Source organism: Centruroides vittatus, unplaced genomic scaffold (assembly GCF_030686945.1).
Source record: "Centruroides vittatus isolate TY-2023 unplaced genomic scaffold, ASM3068694v2 contig_12, whole genome shotgun sequence".
Taxonomy (NCBI): Eukaryota; Metazoa; Arthropoda; class Arachnida; order Scorpiones; family Buthidae; genus Centruroides; species Centruroides vittatus.
In genome coordinates, this window is record NW_027120767.1 from 568,236 (window position 1) to 589,632 (window position 21,397).

Sequence of the window (21,397 nt, forward strand, 5' to 3'; positions counted from 1 at the left end):
AATGCAGCAAGACTTGCCATTACTGCAAATTACATCGACATAGATTCTACCATTCCAACTGAATGCACACCCCAAAATACTGAAGTAATATTTTTGTCACTTTCTGAGATTCAAGAAGTGACAATGATGACTAACGGATGTCTCGTGATACCCTTGAGATAAGGCAGTGAATAGAAAATTCATTTAGAATTAAACATTGAAATTTAACAGCAATCAAAAGTTACCCTAATCTACATGAAATATATTTTCGCTTTTAACCGACATTCTTCGGTCCCACCGAGTGTCTATTATAGAGAGACTTCAATTTTATTTACATCGATTTCCAAATAGCGAAATTATCTGACTTATTTTAAATATTAACTATTTAATTTTATGTTTATATTTCTAAGAATGATTTTAGGATGCATGCCTTTTACTCAGAATTTAATATATATATAAGCGTTGTAATTATGGATCATTGCTTTTTATATGTAGAAAATGTTTAAAAACTTGCATCCATGTTTGAAATTTTAGAATCTCCAGAGCGCAATTTTAGAAAGGAAAGAATTCGAGAAAAAACTTTATATCATTATATATTTAATTTTTGCAGTTTGAAATGTAAATTTGATACCACTTATTGATTATATAACTAATTATTCAGTACATTAATGAACTCTTACAACTTTTTTTTTAAATTTTCTGCCCGAGGAGCACTAAGAGAGCCTCATTTAACAAGCCAATTATGGGTTCGACCGGGCCCACAATGGGCGGCCGAGTGGATAGGGACGGGGCCCGACTTATCCGATCGGACCACTCCCGAAAAGTTTCTGGGGATTTTTAGACCCATTTAAATTCGATTCACGGTCCCTAAAGCGGCAGGCTGACACCTTGACTGCTCGGCCATCCGGCCAAACTCTTACAACTTATACTGCAAATTTTATATACTGTATATTTAAAATTCTATTTTATAAAACATATATTTTTTTATTTTTATTTAATCATTAAATAAACAGTAATTATAATATTAAATATAACTGAATAATTTTTAATAATTATCTTTTAAAATTTAACAAAAAGAAAAAAACATTAAATATATTTCCTTTCTAATGATACCGTTAGAGGACGCTATGGAAAATTAGATCGTTTGGAGAAATCTTTAAACGTCGTCATTTTGAAAGGTTAAATGTCTTATTCTTCTTTTTTTAAACGTAATTCTTAAATAAATAATAATTTATTTAGCTTTAATTTAGAAGTAACATCGATAAGTACCGTAAAACGTAGAAATATTAAAATAATTTGTAAATTTTTTTGTTAAAACTTGTCATGAAATGGCTGACTCATAACATTTAATATCAAGGAAGAATGTGAATAAATTTGGCCGTTTTTTAAAATATATTACTTATTTTATGCTTATTTGTTCGTTTTATGATGTAGTCATTTCATTCACGTTCCTAATTTCTAATTACTATTAATATCATAGGCCAAAGGTTAAACAACTTGTTCCCCTGTTGAGGCAACTTCCTATTCATCACTGACTACAATGAAATAACAGTTGATTTCATAATGATTAATTTATTTTCGTACGAATATAATTTGTCTTTATTTTATCAAATTTCTTCGTTGGTAAGATTTTTAAGTAATAAAAGGTTACAAAACTTGGCACAATGCTGATAAACAAATATAAGTAAATAAACAAAGCGATTGCTTCTGATAGACAAGATTTTTCTTCTAATATAAGAAATTCTACTGTCGACTTTTATATTTTCAAACTTTATATTGTAATATTACTGGATAATTTGGAGTTTAGCTTTGTACAAACAATCTGCCAGATTATAATTTTACCTGGAGGTAGGCATTTGGTGTCGTCTCTTGATAAGGGTGTGACTATGCGGATGCGAATTTAGTAGTGAGTGAGAGATTGCGAGCAATATAGTTCTTGCAAAGAAACGTGCATGAGCAAGAAATCTCGCTGGCGAGAGCGAATTTCTGGTTCTCGCACGTATCTGACTGGGCTTGACATTTATTGCCTCTCGCCACATATTCTCATTCGCTTGCATCTGCGTAGCTTGCTCTAAGTTTATGGTGTGATATAATCTGGCCTTAATCAAAAATTGGGTTGATGGTTGTTTATGTTCACACAAATGTAGAAAAATGATTGTTTATATTCTTAATTTCAAATATTTTCTGAATTATTATCTATTGAGTGAGTTTTATAAGTTGAAAAGATCTTTTTTTTTTTCTTAATAAAAATATTAGCATCCTGAATTTTGCATTTGTTTTTAAGTAAATTAAATTTATTAAAATATCTTGAATTATATGAATTGAAATTTAGAGCATGAAAAATTTATTTAATAAAAATAAAGGAATAAAGCTATTTGTACCCGGCATGCAACTTCACGTTGCATGATGATATTTTTCAGCAAGGTCAAGAAATCTTGCTATTTGAAAATTCCGAAGCAAAATTTGTTTGAATATAACTTATAGAATATTGGTTAAAATGTTGAAATTATTATTATTATTATTTATTTTATTTTTTTCTGAAAACTACAGGAAATGAAATATGTCTTTGATATGAGTTTCCATGAATTTGTCCACACATCATCATCATACACACAGATTACTTTTTTGTAACTCCATTAGTGCTCTCAAAATAACTGTGTTATTACCTTTTTTGAAAAATAATGAGAAAGTAAAAAATTTATGTTAAAGCAGAATACTAGTGACATTTACAGTTGAAATCAAATTGAAAATAGCTAACAAATATGTCATTCTCATCAACAGTATGTATAACATGAAAAGCTGACCTGATGGACTCATTTGCATACAGATAGGGGAGAACAAGTCATTTGCAATGTGAATATTTTGTTAATAACTAAATTCTAAAAACAAAAAGGTTAAATAAAAGAAAAGAAGGAAACGAATTAGATCCTTGGCTATGACTTAGTTTTTCTCTATGGTCATGAGCCTTCTCTTGAGAACTTCAGGTTAAGCTTCTTCCCAAATCTTGGCTGTTTATATTGTACAAATTTGCATAGGCCAGACTGACATTTCACATTGTGTTTTAACACTTTTAGATGTATGTGCTTACAACTGAATTATCTGTGTTTTTATTTACTATTATTTTATTCTTAATTTTTACCATTTTTGGTTATGTTGCCTCATCTACCTTTTATTTTAGTTTTATTTGTTTTTTGTTTCTTAGTTTATGCATCGACATTATTATTTCACTTTAATTTTAATATTTGTATTTATTTCAAATATTGTTAATTTTAAAATATCTATCAATTTTTATTAAAGAAATGTTTGAATCTGTAATGTTGGTCAGTTAGATTCAAAAAGTTATGTAAGAACAGTTGTTCTGTTTGAATTGTCAGAACATTAAACATTGTTGATCTGAAGATGGAGTTGAAAATCCCAAAAAGCATTTAATCCAAATATCCCAACTCCTTTAATGCTTTTGAGTTTCTTTTTAACATTTATACCGTCTTTAAATTTTTAAACCAAATAATTCAACTTTTGTTCTTACTTTTTACACAATTCACTTTTGTACATTTCTCATTTGAAATCATAATCCATTTTGACTGTGTCATTCTGTAAGCCATACAACTAGTTATGACACAATGTAACACTATGAGATCTGGGAATATATCAAGCAAAGCAGCATGTGGGAGTGGAATAGAAGAGTACCCATAAAGCTAAAAAATTTTGGGTCTTATCCGGGACTGTGGAATTAGTAGACCAAGCCCCCAGTACCGACTCAGAATTTAGAAGATCCAACTCGACTCATCTCTTAGTAAAAACTTAGAATATACTTTGGTTATATTAACTTAGAATGGCATTTCATCACTACAAACTGAATTTTATCCACTTTTTAAAAATTTTTAAAGTGAATCTTAGGAATCATACATTTCTATTGAAATTGAAAGTACAGTAGAGCATCAATTATCCGACTTAATTGGGGACTGAGGTTGGTCAGATAACCGAAAAGTATGAAAAAATACATTATTAGTATAGTGTATTAGGCCTGGTTTAAATACTAGCCTCCCTTTCATGGTCAAGCCAGTGCTGCCAGCTAAAACATGCAAAAATTTAACAAAAATAATATTAAAGTAGCCAAGACATAACCAAATATTGTAGCGCCACATTACTAGAGGACATTTGAATTTGCCGACTAGAACGCGGTCGGTTAACCGATAAGTCGGTTAATCAGGGATCGGATAATCGATGCTCTACTGTACTTATTTTTCTTTCACAATATTTTTCATTATCTCCCTTATCATCATCATCTTCAACCACACATTATCAAACAAAATTATTCCATCTGTGGTTACAAGAAAGTATTTAAAAACATTCAATTTAACCCAAGTTTTCTTATTTTGTATGGGTCTTTTGACAATAAAATTTTAAATTAGCGAATGGAGAATGTATTAAAATCAACAATAATTAGTGATACGTAAAGAAAGATCATGAAGTACAGGAATCATCATAAAGTAAGATCATGCATTACAAGTGCTTGTATAATGCAAGATAGGAAATTAGCACCTCTTGTCAGGAGCATAATATAAAGTACTGTATATAATAATAATAAAAAAAAAAGAGGAATCATTCTATTTTTACAACTCCAACTCCTCTAGCAATGAATTTTCTTCCACCTTTAACTCCATAGTCCTGATCTTATTTCAATATTTATCATAAAAATCTACTCTCAGTAAATTATTTATTTTATTTTAAATGTATTTTCCTGCTTAAAATTTGTACACAAATCATGTAAACAGTGGTTTGATGTAATTAAGATTTAAGTCTTTACAAAAATAATCAGTCACATTTAGCCATTTATTTTTTTTTTTTTTGTATATGAAAAATTTTTTAAAAATCCAACATTTTATATATAACAATGAAAAATGCTTTTGATATAAAATCTTAAAGAAAATATCATATGATAAGTAGTTTTATGTTTGTTAAAGTTTCATTAACTTTAAGTTCAAATGTTTTTAAAAATATGTTTAAAGAGCAGTTTTATTTTTATTTACTGTTTTACTTCAAATATTTATATAACAACCTAGAAAATTACACATCTTTCATTGATGTCATTATATAAATTAGTTTTTTTTCACAGTTTTACTTTTAAGTTTCTGTATAAATTTTTATCTATTCACTTGCACTATGACACTTGCACTTTCATGTCTGAATTAAAAAAAAAATTTCCATGTTAGATTTTGATGATTTTGCTGTCAAAATGCTCAGTGGAATCTGGCATGTACATAAATTAATTTCTAGAAAATATAATTAACTCTCAGTTAAGATATAATAATAAAATGAAAATGTTATGATGTATTTATTAGTGACAGTTAAGATAAATGTATCATTTCAGTTTCATCAGATGTGTAATAAGGACTGAAGACAGGCAAATAGCCTAAAATGCTTATCCTTTTTATAAAATAAAGTATACATAACCATTCAACTGTGTTCTTTTATCATAAGCCCTGGTCACACTATGCGATTTCCAGCCGTGCAGGCGACCGCAATTGCAACAAGCGCAAGTCGCACGCGTCTTCTCGTGGTCACACATTGTTCGTTGACATTGCAACTCGGAACACCTGACCCTATAATAAACCAATAAAATTACAGTAGCTTGTTTTTGTCTACTTTCATGAGTTTACCGACATTTTACGTTCTACTTCAGAGTATTTACGGAATTTTAGTTACTTTTCTTATTAAAATAGCAAGCAGTTCCTTTTCTGGAATGAATAAAAGAAAAAAGGCGCTAATTTTGTTAGAGCTGGCGAGAATATACGAAGAGAAAAATAAGAAAAAATGTTCATGCTGGGTTAAAACTTGACGAAATGAAAATCAACGGGCTAAACAATCGTGCTTTCACCAGCTGATGAATGAATTAAGGCTTTCGGATGCCGAAGGTTATAGGGGATATAGCCGTATGAATACAATGCTTATATATAATTTAGGCGAAACATTTCGTAGTTTGGCATATCAATTTAGAGTGGCCCATAATTTGATATCAGTCATTATTCCAGAAGTTTTGGATGCTATTTATAGGAAAGCTTGAATGATTTAATTCATTTATAATCGATATATTTTTTCTTTTATATAAGCATTTATTTTATTCAATTGTATATTATTAAAAGTAATCAAACTTTTTAAAATAAATTTAACAAATAACTTTTATAAATTCAGATTTGATTTATATCAAATATAGCATTTAAATGTACTGAAACTGAGTTAATACAAATGTTATAATCAAGATATGTTGACAAATATACAACACAAAGTATGATGTGGCACAAAGACGTTTTCTGATTGGATGCGCATTTGCAACCGTCGTGAGTAGAACAAACTTTTTGTTTCTAGTTGCAGTTGCAGTCGCGCCGGTTTTCGAGGGGGATTACCAGTTAATGGGAACAGCCGTCGTGGTTGCAGTCACCCGCGCGGCTGGAAATCGCATAGTGTGACCAGGGCTATAAGCACAGAATTGCTATGGAGAACTTATTTCCAAAGAGAAAAGTATCATTTATTTCTTTCTCATCAGATTCTTTGTTCATAATGTGTGCTGCTTTTGTATTTGTTGCTGAATATGGAAACAGTCTTCATTTTTCCATAAAGACTTTTTAGGATTTTTTAGGAACTTATCTACCATGTAAAAAAAAAAAAGAATTGTTATACAGTGGTGTGCCTCATATAACGTACTTAATCCGTTCCAGGTGCACGTCCGTTAAGTGAAACGTCCGTTATACGAAACGCATTTTCCCATAGAAATACATGTTAAAACATCTAATTCGTTCCGCAGCATAAAATAACCGTACTGTATCATAAAAAAAAATGAACATGGGGTGCGTTCTTTTATTCCTCCGCGTAACTCTGTGCGAGCGACATCCGTTTAAAAATTCCTGCAGAACGCATTCCTAAATTCCGGTGGGAGTGCGCGTCGTCGAACGGCAAAAACAGCCACTTGTAGCAGTAGTTTACGGTGGAAAGCAACATGGCATTTTCCATAGCTCAGATAGTTTCGTTTCCGGGTCCATTATGTGGTTTTATGAATGAAAATTTAGAAATTGTGAAAGCGCGAGTTAGCGCACACGGTGATGTGTCTTTACGAATTTTTTTCGAATGGTAGCCGGCATTCAAATTTTTTTCATGGCTATTTTGAATGTTCTTTCAACAAATAATCCATTTGATGGTTAAATTTTACAATTGGGACCCTTCTTTTGCCTTTAAAAGCTCGTATTTTAGAATTATAGATTCCTCCATCACGATACTATCGATAGTGCGGGCGCTGCTATCTTTTTTTCTTTCATAGTCGTTCCTAAATGCCTACAAACAGCAGCGCACTCTCGTAGTAGCGGAGATGCAAAGCGACCGCTATTAAAGAACGCACTCTTGGAGCAGTCACCAATTATGCCGGAAAGTCCGTTGTTCGCAGTCAGTCTGTTGCTCGAGTCACGTAACAGCCAAACAGAAAGTCCGTTGTTTGGAACGTTCGTTATTCGAGGCGTACGTTATATGAGGCACCACTGTATATAGTCTTAACTTTTGACAAATAAATTTCTATCTTTAAGAGTTTGCAAGAACATTACAGTAAAACATTTAGATATCAAAACTTTGAGATTTTTTTTTTCATTTTTTCTGCACTCAAAATGCAATTTAATAGTTTTATAAACAATTTATCCTTGAGTTGTAACTTAAAATATTGATTTTACATGTACAAATATAAATATATTTGCATGGTATAAAGAATAATTGCATAATTGTTACAGTACTGTATTTGAAATATTGAGTTAGTATGCAGAATATACTTTATACGGAATAAATATAGATTATATAGTATACTAAGAATAAAAAATAAGATTAACAATAAAATTTTAGTTGAACTATCAATAAATATTGATAGTTCAACTAAAATTTTATTGTTAATCTTATTTTTCTGCTTTAAACATTGAATTTTAAAGTAGGGATGTTTTTTATTTAATATTTCATCCAGTTTTTTTTAACATGAATAATTTTTAAATATCTGGGAATAAAATGATCTGAATAATTCTTGAACTCGGGTGAACGTCAGATTTGAAGGACAACATTTCGTTTTTTCATCCAAAATTCCACCTTTTAAGTGGTTGTAAAAATGTTTGTTTTGTTATTTATATAAATTTGATTTGATGCTGACTATTAATTTCAGTTAAATAAATTTTCTATTAATTACTGTAGATAAAATTCAAAATTTTATTACTTTATGCATTTAACATGTTTGGATGTTTTATTTGGATAAAATGCCTCTTATAATTTTCACAAATGTAATGCTTACCTTCAAATTGTTAGTATTTTTATAACTATCATGCAACTGAAAAATTTCACCTTAATACAATAATAATGAAATTAAATATCTCGATACATCTCAGTTTAAAAATTGGTCAGGGTTATCTGGTTTCATTATCAGTAATTCTGAAGTTAACTCTTTGGATTTCTAGTGGCCTTCTAAATTATTAATATTTCTTTTTGTTAATTATATTAATATTATCTCTCCTTACTTTATTTTCAGTCTGTTCATTTGTTTTTTAGGATTAACTTAATAAATTTGTTAAATTTTAAATAAATTTTTTTAAAAAAGTTGATGTAAAATTTTTGGAATTGTTAATATGTTAATTACTGTTCAAATTTTGATTTGACATAAAACAATTAGTCAAAAATAAATATAATTTACTCATTGTTATGTATATTTGCTCAATGCAAAAATAAAATTATTTAATCTTTATTTTTTCACAATAATAGATTTAATATATATATATACAGGGTTCCTACGCACCTGGAAAGTCAGAGAAAATCAGGGAAAGTCGGGGATTTTCATTAGTTTTGGAAAAAGTCATGGAAAGTCAGGGAATTTGTCTCCTTAACAGCCTTGTTGATTTCGTTTGCTGAATATGGCTGACTAAGCGTAGCCATCTGCAGGTGGCAAGAATAATGCTGCAATCTTTAATAAGAAAATATACCAGAATCCGTTTTGAATCCGAAATGGCTCTTTTCACCGTTCTAAAGCCATATAATTTTACAGTTGTGCATTAATAACAGGATAAACTACTATTATGTAATAGTGTTTAATTTTTTATTTTAATAATTCAGCAATTATAAAAAGATGAATTTGTTAATTAGAATAAAAAATAACTTATTAAAAATTAGTTTACAAACTTTTAAAACTTGAAATTGTAATTTATTAGATTGTTCACTTCAAAATAGCTAAATAGATCAGTAAAAATCCGTGATATAGTTGTTTTTCACGTTTAAAACATTACTATACAACATAAAAAATTATAAATAGCTACCCGACATTTACAGTAAAATGCTGGTGCCGACTAGTAGTTTTTTACATGTGTTGTTACAACTTTCCTCGAAAAGAACTGTACTGCAAGCGTATTTTTCCCCCTCTCCCGTTAATTTCCGCAACTTCGATACATAGTTTAATAATTAGTTTAACAGAAATAATGTTGGGTAACAAATATCCACTGATTTTGGCAAATTTAGGCATCATACTTGTAATAGATATACTGTAGTTATCGTTTTGAAAATCATCTAGGTAATCCGATAGTTTAACCAATGTTAACTTGCTTATAATTAATTATAAATTTAAAAAGCTGGTAAATTTTTAAAAAATTAATTAAATTACTAAAAAATTAAATTTGATTATCTTTTGTGCGAAACAACAACAAAACAATTTTTATAGTTATGTTGCAAAAGAAAAAGATTTGTAGTTACGATTCTATGTGCTGAACTTCTATATTTTATTAACATATAATTGTAATTTCGTTTGATGTTTATTTCTGTACACTCAAACCTGTTTTTGTGCGGTATATGAAAATTTCAATCAAATTGGAACATAATTGACTTCTGTAAAATTTTTTAAAACTCTATTGGATGTTTTCTATGACATCAAGTTTTTTCATTTTTTATTAAGTAAAATTTTTTTCTCTTACCTTTTTTTCGGTCCCCTCGTATTTTAATAGCATAAAAATCAGAAATATTGTGTTAAATGTAGACTGCAGGTGTGAAATTGCACGCCTTGTTAAATGAAAGAATAACACTTCCTGCAGCTATATTTATCAAATAAAAGTATTTTTTAACAATTACTTTTAACTTTTTATATAGTTTTTCTGTAAAACCACTTTTTGGAAGGGTGTTTATTTCGTGGGGAAATTTTTGCCGGGAAATAATTCCCGGCAAATTTTTTTAATGTTAGATTCGTATTTAAGTGGAAATAATTAATATAAAAAATAAACTTCTTAGAGGATTTTTTCCCCCATTAGGGATTGCAGAAAAAGGCCCAAGGAGTTAAAGAAGCAATTCCTAGTTATTTCGTACGATTTTGAGTTATTTTTCACGTGAGACTTTTTTATGCGGTCCCTATTCACCGCATAAAAAAATACTTTTTGTGTTGCGAAAACTATTTTTTATAGCTACTCGTGCGTTTTTTTTATGCGTTTTCTTTTATTTGGTCCTTATCCACCACACAAAAACAGGTTTGAGTGCATTTATTTTATTTTATTTAAATTCTATACATTTTAAGAATCCTAATTTTCATAATACTATGACGTCATAGAAATACAAGTCTCACTAAAATAGAAAAACGTAAAAAAATTAAATTATTAGATGAAAAAAAAGGAATGAGTAAAAATTTTTTTATAGAAACTTGAGAAATAGTCAAGACATTGCAGCTCTCAAGATCGATCATTTGGATTGGAGTTGGATTTTCCATTGTTTGAAAAGACAATGAATACTTCTGTGAACTCGGATTCTTCGATTGACGTAAGTAAATCGGAGAATCCATTAGATCCCCATCATAAAGCGTGGGTGATGGTCCGAAACCAGTCCAGGAAACGATTGAGGGCTACCTTTTCCTTCCACAAATTAACAGTTGCCTTTCAAAAGGAGGACTTTTCTAACTCAGGAAAAACACGAGTGATATATGTTAGTGCTAGATATCAAACAGAAATCAAACAAACTTTCCTTTCCGGATTGTTCACTGAACATTGCTCTGGATTCCACTACCACCACTATGAACTTAAGACAAGAAACGAAGACAACTTTAGCTATATTGTAAGCATATTTTTACAATAGACGGGTTAAATGGTAAAGAGGTGTCTTCGTCCGTCTGTACCATGTTTCCCACAACTTATTAGTCCCTTCGACTTTCCTGACGTTGGGAGAATTAACTTTATCCCTTTTATTTTCCCAAAGGGAAAGAGTCATCGTATCTCACAAGTGAAACGTGAAGTTTCAAATCTTATGTTCTAATTGATGTTTGAAATTATGTTAAACCTGAGGAAGGCTATTTAAGATTGCTGAAAACATTAGTTCATTTATTAAAATTTGCTATAAAAGTGAGAAAGATGGTTTGTGATATGATTTGCAATAATTATAAGATTTGTAATTAAGGGTTAAAATAGATAAATTTTGTCTGCATTCTTAAGAAAATTTTATGCAAAGACAAAATTTAATGCGAAATTAAATAATAAATAAAAATTATTAAAAATAATTATTAAAACTCTGGCCTTTACACCAAAACCAAAATCAAAATGGCGGCAACAAAACATTTTTTTTCTTTTAATGAGTTGCCAATTCAGCTAATTTTTTGCTAGATTTAGTGGATTTGTTAGAGAAGCTATAGTAAAAACTTACACCTATCCCTCTTTATATACAATCTATTTTTACGCCATTTTGAAATAATGTGGTTGACAAAAGAAAACTATTTCTTTTTTTACATAATCGATTTTTTTTATGAGGGAACAAATGCTTTATTTGAAAATTTTTAAATTTAACTTTTTGTTAAAATTATGTTGCTGTTTAAAAAAAGTTACTCTTTTTGTTGAAAGATTTTAAAATTATGTGTTTCTAAGTCAAGAGTTCATTTTAAGTACAGTACAGTACTATTTGTATATCAAAGAATACTGTTTGTTGATTTTATGCTATCTTGTATTTACTAGATTTACATACAAATAATAATGATAAGTAATGATAAAATAAAAAGCTCATGTTTCATTTGTAAATTGCTTATTTTTTCATTACATTGAAGTTGTGGATTCTATCATACATTTTTCTACAGGATGTATGCATACTGTATTTTTTTAATGTGGCAGTCTTTGAAACATACAACTAGGCAAAAAGAGGGATAGATATACTCGATGTTCGCAGTAAATAAAATGCTGTTTTATTATGTCGATATTCCATACCGTAAGAAATGTGAGGGTCAGGGAATTTGGACAAAGTTGGTCAGGGAAAGTCAGGGAATTCAAAACAAAAATTTGAGTAGGAACCCTGTATATACTGTAATTGATAAATACTTAAAAAGAAAAGATAACTGATGAAATTAATAAGTGATGATGATGCGTTCATGATGATGATAAATATTATTCTTTTAGCTTGTTAAATTATAAGTATTGGCAAAAAAATGGATACCTTCTGTTTTCTATATACAGTCGGTTATAATTTATTTATCAAAAGGCGAATTTATTTATAGCAGTAAGTAAATAAGCAAATAAAATCAACCAAAATGTGAAATATGTTAGCTCATCGATATTTCCTTGCATCAACAGCCAATATTTCCTTAGTCTTTTGCATCAAAGCCACCATCACATTCCATCTCTGCTTGCTTATTTACTCTATCCATCTTTTCTAACTGACATTGTCATTTCACTTTCATTTGTCCATACCTGATGATGGCCCGTTAACTCAGTCAAAAATGTTGGCATTTCTTCATCTTATTATTAAAAATATCTTTGTTCTTGCCTTTTATGATAAAAGTATGAGAAATCACTTTTTTATGTGCATACTGTTAATACACTTATTTAGCTTTGTTTCACTCACTACATCCAGGCACAGACAACTTAACATCATCATTAAACTTATCTGTTAACTTGCCATATGATCCATATGTGGGAAATGAAAATTCTAGGATCTCATTGTAATACCTGACATTTCTTAGAATATCTCCCGAGTACACATGAAAGTCTGTGTGGGGGTTAATTGTGATGACAGCTAATATTGAACCACTTCCAGAACTGTCTTTACAAAATGTTTGTGAAATGGTACTGCATTTCAAGCTTTTTAAAACCAATATATATTGAGAATCAATTTTAAGACTTAAGTTAGAACTTTTTTTTGAAGATCATTGTGACATATTGATTTTGAATCCATTTACAATGTTCTTGACAATTTATTTGGGCATTTCATTGAAAGAACATCAAAGAAACAAATAACTGGTCAACTTATATAAAGATAATCTTTAAGAAGTATTCTAAATCACTACTGGGGAACAGTACATGGATGTGGTGAAGTATGAAGCAAGATGTCATGATACTTAAGTTCAATGATTTCTTGTATTTAAGAGCAAGTAATGAAAACTTTTGTCAATTTAGTTCTCAGATATTCAGGAACAGATCAAGCTATTTCATCTTTAATTTAAGTGTACAGGGTATCCATAAAGTTTGTGTGCAATTTAAAAAATTTATAACTTTCTTAGTACAGTACAACCCCGCTCAATGTGGGAGATGCATTCCTAGACGACAAAGCGTTAAACAAGGTCATTTTAACAGAGTAAATAGGGATAGGAGAACATGCGACCAAAAATAAACAAATTTTACTTTAATTTTAAGTTATATTTATATTTGTTGGCAGACAGTAGCCTCAAATAAAAGGTTAGTTCTGCCATAGACTTGTTAATGCCTCTACAAAAGTATGTGAAGGGACTGAAGGATATGGACTCATGTATATGTATAGTCTTGTAAGAAATATATTTTTTCTCTAAATATATTTATATTAATTTGTGTAATAATATATGTTAAATAACACATAAACATATGCACACAGAAATGTAAAGTTCATTTTTTGTGATGAAAGTCCTGGCTCTTCTGAAATTTTTGATTTTTTTGTGATGAACTCGACTAGTGTCATTTGTTGTTGTTTTTTCTTTCGTTAAGCAAATGTCGGTAGCAGAAGATCTCATCCAAAATGCCTCGTCTTGCTTTTGCACTCCTTTCAAAATCTGGATCATTCACTACAATTTGATCAATGATTTTGGTTATCATTACTAAATTTTTACTGAGGAAATCAGTAGAGACATTTTTTGGTTTCTTTGTTTTCAGAATCTCTATTTTAGTTATGAGTTGTACACGAATTCCTTGTTCTGCCAGTTCTTGAAGGTCGTTGTTGGTAAGACTCACCAGAAACCTGTGGTAACTCCTCAATATCCTGCTTGTCTACATCTCCTAGTCCTGCTATATTGATTGGGTTGACCAAAGTCAACCTAACGATACATCGATAGGCTCTTCTCGTTGAGAATTCTTGGATACCTTCAACCATAACTTCTTCCACACTTCATTCATGCATTTATCAGTTAATTATTGCCAAGCCAAGCCAATATTGCCTCTGTCACCCATGATGATATATTTTTTCCAAAATTGCATCATACAAACATAGATTTAAAGAAAGTACACCTTTTTGCCACCTGAATGTTTTAGGCCATTTGAATGACCTTCCTCGGGGGGAAAAAAATTGAATGATTTCGATTTTTATAAAATGAAGTTTGTTATGGAACGATTTTGAACGTTTGAATTTTCATAGCTGTATAGTGCGCAAGCCCATAAAAATACAATATGTACGGGTACTTTAAAGGTTTTTTGTCTGTTTGATTATTATTTAACTGCAGTTTGAAAAGTCTGTAAAATTGACCCTAACTCAAATTTTAATATTTATTTTATTCAAAGTGATTCTAATTATCAGATTATCATGAAATTTTCAGACAGTTAGTTATATCTACTATATAACACCTATTTGCTGACAACAGTCCAGTCCAAATTGAGAGGATGTCTTTATATCAAAAAGATGCAAAACTGTTCTATTCCATTAGTTACATTGAACATTTTGCTGAAAGGTGTTGCACATGCTGTTTAAAACAAAAGCTATCAAAGAGGCTTTACATAATGCAAGAGATAAAAATACAAATCTATTCAGAATTGGCATTTTTCACTTCTCTAACTTGAATCATCTGCACCTCAAAGTTTTTTCCTGCCCCTTTGAGTTAAGAAAATTTCACAGTATTTTGAGTTTTATCTATTCTCACATAATTTATTAATTATGCCTTATCCTCAGTTTACATGATAGTCAAATTGCACAATTTCATTTTATATAAAAATTTACTGTATATAAAATATTCTTCAGTACAGTCATACTCTGTTATAACAAGCATTGAGGGACCAGCAAGATTTCCTTGTTATATCTGTGATTAGCAGTGATGTAACTAGGTGAAGCAGTTGCACATTCTTCACCAGGCATGTATACACGTCATTATGTGGTATCGAAACAAATGAGCGAGATCGTTCTATACATATTTGTGCCCTTTGTGTTAAAAAACATCAGCTTTGACATTGTCCTATCAAGGCCGGATTTACAAGTAAAAAGCTATGTAACTTTTTGCTTAGGGCCTAGACTTTCAAGGGGCCTCAAACATTTGTACAAAAAAGAAAATTGAAGTCAAATTTTGTAATAAACATTTTTTTTACAAACCAACAAAATATACTTTATTTTTTATTTTGTGTAGTAGTTCATTAATTTTTTTTCCTAAGAATTAACATAAGATCTTTTTAAAAAAAATTGATAAAACCAATTTAAAAAAAGATTTTTAATGGAGTGGATATAAAAATTTAATTAAATTCAGTTATAAAACAGAAGACTACATCTTTTTCTTCTAATATCCGTATTAAACCAGAGACATAATCTGATTTAATTCTTTTCTTTTTATGATTGACTTCTAAAATTGTGAAGGGTTGGTAAGGGGCCTAACAGAGGTCAGCTTAGGGCTTTGAAATGCTTAAATTCAACCCTGTGTCACACACAAAATTACTGGCATTTTAAACTTTAAGAAAATATCTTTTAAAATTGACAGCATAACTTGTTCATGTAAAGCTGGACAATCAGGAAACTGCCAATTCTTAACAGTCTAATCCACTCTCAGAATTTAGAGAAGCTCAAATATAACCAGCCAATTTCTGAATAATCATCTGTTTTTCATGTGGGAATAGACGAAAACTTATATTAGGTTCCCGTAAGGCTTTGAAATTGCAATTTGGAATGCAACAGAAAGCTTTGCTTTTTCTATTGCTATTCATTTTTACTGCTGATAATACACAAGAATGAATCAAATGACCCAGATAGAATAGTTTTGTTTTTAAGCACCAGAAGGCGAGCATCCTGTGAAAAATGTGAATAGCGACGATTAGATAAATAGGCAGAGTAGTGACTGGAAGTTAGTCAAGAAAGAGGGGGGGATGGTCTCCAAAAAGAAAGTTAAAGTGATAAATAGGCATGTAATTGATGCAGAGCATAAAACTGATTATCCAGTGGTTATAAAACTAAGTAATTACCCCTTTCAGTTTTATCTCTTCCAAGAATTTGGTATTGCATTTCTTACTTGAACAATTAAGGATGTTTGTGTTTGCATAGCTACTGAAAATTTTCTCAGTATATCTATGAAGTACCCTCATTATAACTGTGAGAAAATGTATGGAAATGTGTGTAAATTAAAATTGTTATGGCATTTTTCTCATTATATCCATGTTCATTATAACCAAGTTTGACTGTACAGTGGGTGATTGGTTAATGAACAGTTCGGACTATGAACAAATCGGATAATGAACACTTTCGCGAAAGATTTTTATGTTCAGACAATGAACACCTTACAGAACAAACACAAGAAGTGACATAAAATAATGAATACTGATTGGTCTTCCCTTGTCTTCAGGCAACAATTCAGAGTGTGGGAGACGTTGACATCGACGCTCAACCTGGTATATACTGATCGGATAGTATTCCTCTGAACTTTGAAACTCTCTTGTAATTCCAGCCTTTTATTTTTCTGGCAGAAACAGTTCTTTTATAGTATTTGCGAGACTGTCAGGCGAGCACTCATTAAGTTTTGCGTCTGTTTTTATTTTCAAAAGATGAAAGTATAATAGTCAAGGTAGAGAGTGGGCAGATGATGTCTGATGTTGCTGGGCAGTATGGCTTGAACAGGTCTACAGTAGGCTGCAGTTCAATCTTATCTAAGATACTTTATAATCAAGAAGACTCAAACAGCTAAAGGAGTAACAAAAACCATATCTGAGAAATAAAGAACATTGAAGAGGTCATAATGGAACCTGAAACAGATCTGACAACAGAAGAACTCTTGAATGAAGAACATCAAGAAACTTGGCGAGATATGTTTTCTTCTGAAAAAGAGGATTAATGCCGATATCTGCTCTTAAATAACTTTTGAAGAAGTGGGAGGATGTCAGAACGACGATCTTAGAATGGCATCCAAACTAGGTTGAGGTTAATAGGCTGAGGGATCTCTACAATTACAATGCTATTAATTACTTCTGAAAAATCCCGAAGAAGAGAGAAAAGCAATCGACATTAGACAATCTTAACCCCCACAAATGGAAAAAACACAACTAATAAAAATGCAAGACTATACACAGTCTTGCATTTCATCATTAACCTATTATTGATTTATCATAGATTTTTATGGGAATTTGATTAATTCATAAAAATACATATGTGTATATATGTAGTTTTATTATTACATATAAATAAATATAGTAAGAAAGTATATATTATTTACTTTTTGGAATTTCCAGAACAAATTAATCAAATTCCCATAAAAACCTATGGTAAATCGATAATCGGTTAACAAACAATTCGGATAGCGAACAAAGTCTTGGAACAGATTATGTTCATTAACCGATCACCCACTGTGTTTTATTTTAAAATTAACTACTTTTATTGATGAAATCAATGCTAGGCTAGTGCTAAGTACATCTATAATGACATTTTACTATTGCTTTCAACTTGCATTTTTCAGATATGAGATTATTTTGTATTATGTCACAACTTCAAACTGTATGCATTAAACTAAGCTTTAGAGCAGAAAATTTATAAAAAATTAAATAAAAACAAAAAACATGATTTCTTAACAGATTTTATTGTAACCAGATTTTTAATGTCTTTGGTAAACTAAATTAGAAAAAATCTCTTTATCCATTTCCCATATAAATGTTAGTTTCAATTTTGAGTTATGTGGAACTAATCTACCATGTAAATCAAGGATTAGGTATATTCATATTTATATAGTCAGTACTCTGTACAGAAAAATAAACATTGATCATCATCTAAATTTATAAAACAAATAAAAGAATTTTTTTAATTACTTTCATTAATACAATATATTATTAGTAATGAAGTTTAAGTACTTTTAAGAATATATTACTGGGGATAATGATAACCAGTTAATTGAATATTTGTTTATTAACCCTAGAATATAAAGCATCATCATTTTTATGATGCAAGGTTGACAATATTGATTTTTCTCCTTGCTGTTTTGCACTATCTTTGTCATGTTTAGTGTCTTCCTACATTGTTGCCTGGACTGTTATAGAAAGTGCAGATTCTTAGTATTGTTTTTGTTTGTGTAATAATTGAAACTATTGTTGTCAATTATACAAAGCTTTGTGGCTGTGTGTGGTGTTTTGAATAAGGAAACTCGTGATTTTATTTTATTTGTGAATTTTGTTTTTATATGGCATAATTCTTGTAGATTATTTTTCTTTATTCTTTAATTTTAACGCGTTATTGTAGATTAGCATTGCTAGTGCCAATGAGCGTGATTTTAAGAAGAAAACCTTGTGCTTTCTTGATACAGAAGAAGCGATTGAATCTGATAATGGTACAAGTACAGATGAGGAAGTAAATTATGTGAAAGTTGTGGTCATTGTGATGATTGACACAGATTACGATGAACTTGCTAAACCTGCCCTAATTGACAGCACTAATGATAGCAGGTCCACAGTGCATCAGTAGCATAAGATATAAATGCAGGAGACTGGAGATATCATATTCTGAAGAGAGCTCAAAAGATGCAAGTGGCATAATTAAAAACACTCTGTTTGCTCCAGAAAATCCAATTATACTTATTCCTCCAAAAATAATTATTAGAGGGGAAAATAATCATTGCTGGTCTGTTCAACCTGCTAGTCAATCATCTTGTCACGTGCCAAAATATTTATTTTTATTCAGTTTCCTGTTGGGCATGTGAAGAAAATGAGGAGAAATGATTTGCTTATCCATGTGAGTTAAGAGCTAACCAAATCATGACTGAAGAAGAGGCTAGAATCACAGATCTTACTGACATAATTGAATCTCCTCATAGAAAATCCAATTTCTGGAAACAAAAGAACAATTTGTCACATACCCTTTGAGAAAAAAATGACTACAACATATTGCAGCCACTGCAAACACACATACTGCAATGAACATTATGCAAATCAATGTGTTAATTGCTGCAAATAAATTTTATAATAATTAAGAGTCTGAACTTCTACCAAAACTAGTATGTTTCATCATATATACATTACATTATTGTCAGTCAGTATTCTGACATGAAAATAATTAATAAAATAAACATTCGTGAAATTTATGAAACTTTTTGTTCCTATGCTAATTTATATTTTGTGATCTAGGGTTAAATTAATGCTTTATATAATTATTTATGTAAGGATAAAGATTGTAGGGATAAGGATGTAAGGATAAGGATAAGGAGAAAGATCACAAAAACAGACTACAAAAGACACAAAGAAAACATTTTGGACATTCATTTATTGTCAAAAGTTTATACATATATTTACCTACTTTCCAGCATAATCACCTCCAAGATTGAGAAACTTTATCCCCTTGTTGAAGAAGCCTGTTATCAGATTCTTAACTATCCTGCACAGCTAGTCATTCTTCATCACTGTTGAACAATTATCCCATAAAAAATGTCAAGTGGAGAAGCAGTTGAAAGTTTTGGGACACAAGGTTGAATCTATAGGGTATGTAATGGAATATTTCCCAACAGAATTGTTTAGCAGTAGGCTCATTCAAGCAGTAATGTGTATTAATGATAAAAACCTATTCTATAAGATAGAAGAGGTTTAATATTAATAAAATTTTAAATAGCTGTAGTTTTCTTGATTGGCTTGTTATTTAATGGAAGATGTATCAACTTAATTGAATAATTTTTTGATTATATATGTGAAAACTAGTATACATTTACCTAGATCAGATGATGATTGTTATGGATCGAGGAAAAGTCAAGAGGAATCAGTATTCAATTTTTTGTATATATTCTGGCTCTGGTTCCTATTACCTGCATTACAGAAATCACACTTTTTTTAATTTGCATATTTTATAATAATTGGTGTAGTTTTATAATGTATTAAGATAACTTTAAAATAAATAATGTTGATTAATGTTTATGTTGGCATGTTAAAAATGTTTGTACGTAAAGGAACCCTTTAAATATTAAACTATATTTATATTATTAACTTTAATTTTTCTGATTTCTGTACCATATATTCAGAGGTGTCTTTATACAAAGGTAAAAAAAAGCCATGTGTTTGCAGGAGCCTTGCAAATTTGATATGCTTTAGTACTTAAATCATTAAATTAGTAATTATTTAAAATTTAATTGTATTAGCATCTGTTGCATCTGCAGAACCATCATTCACAAAGTTAAAATTGATCAAGAATTATTTTCAATCAACAATGTATCAAGAAACTTTTTAAATTTTTGACCTTGAGTAAGAGATATTGTTCCAGAACTGGACTTTTTCAGAAGAACAGTTTTGTGGGTGAATTTCAATGTATTTACTAGCTGTTACCTGTGACTTTGCCTGCACGGATTTTGCAAGCAAACACCATTTACGTTCAGTATTTCAACAACTATGGTAATTGTTATATAACACCTACCATTGAGAATGATGAGAATTGCTGAGAATCGCTGAGAATCAAACTGTTTTCAATTTGATCAATTTTCTAGAACGTTTACAATCGTTCTATAATCGAACCAATATGCAATAACAAATTTGAATTTAAAACAGTTTGAGCATTTGGTTAAAAAATCGAAACATAAAAATATTTATAACAATGTCTGAAATGTTATCAATTTAATACACCTAAGTACTCAATGAAGACTAAACGTAGTTGAAAACAAAAAATCACATCTAAAATAGTACAGTAGAAGCCGTTCTTCAGGTTAAGCGTTAATGCTCTCCTTCTCCCCCACGGGAGAATTTCGAAAAATCCCTTCTTAGTGTGCGTTTTCATGACGTACCCTAACTGTGTACCAAATTTCACCACTTTAGGTTCAGCAGTTTGCTCTGGACGATGATGAATCAGTCAATCACTCATTCAGGACAAGTAATTTTATATATTTAGATTTATTTATTTATTACGCATACTGGATACATTATATATTAAATTCATTGTATTTTAAGTTGAATTATAAGTAGGAACATATTTACTGATATAATGAAAATTAAAAAAATCTTTGCATTCATCACAAAATTAG

At 30.0% G+C, this 21,397-nt stretch overlaps 1 protein-coding gene across 3 annotated transcripts in view; it reads left to right on the forward strand.

Annotated features, from left to right (window-relative positions):
• Window positions 1–1,086: 1,086 nt before the first annotated feature.
• Window positions 1,087–21,397, forward strand: part of LOC136983458 (UBX domain-containing protein 4-like) — a 49,862-nt gene continuing 29,551 nt past the window's right edge. For 2 of the 3 annotated variants that reach the window (XM_067280212.1, XM_067280226.1), the window contains exon 1: window positions 1,087–1,157. The gene's annotated coding sequence lies outside the window, so the exon portion shown is untranslated. Of the gene's footprint in view, window positions 1,158–19,817; window positions 19,878–21,397 lie in introns of those variants that run through there. The other variant, XM_067280219.1, reaches the window with a different exon arrangement.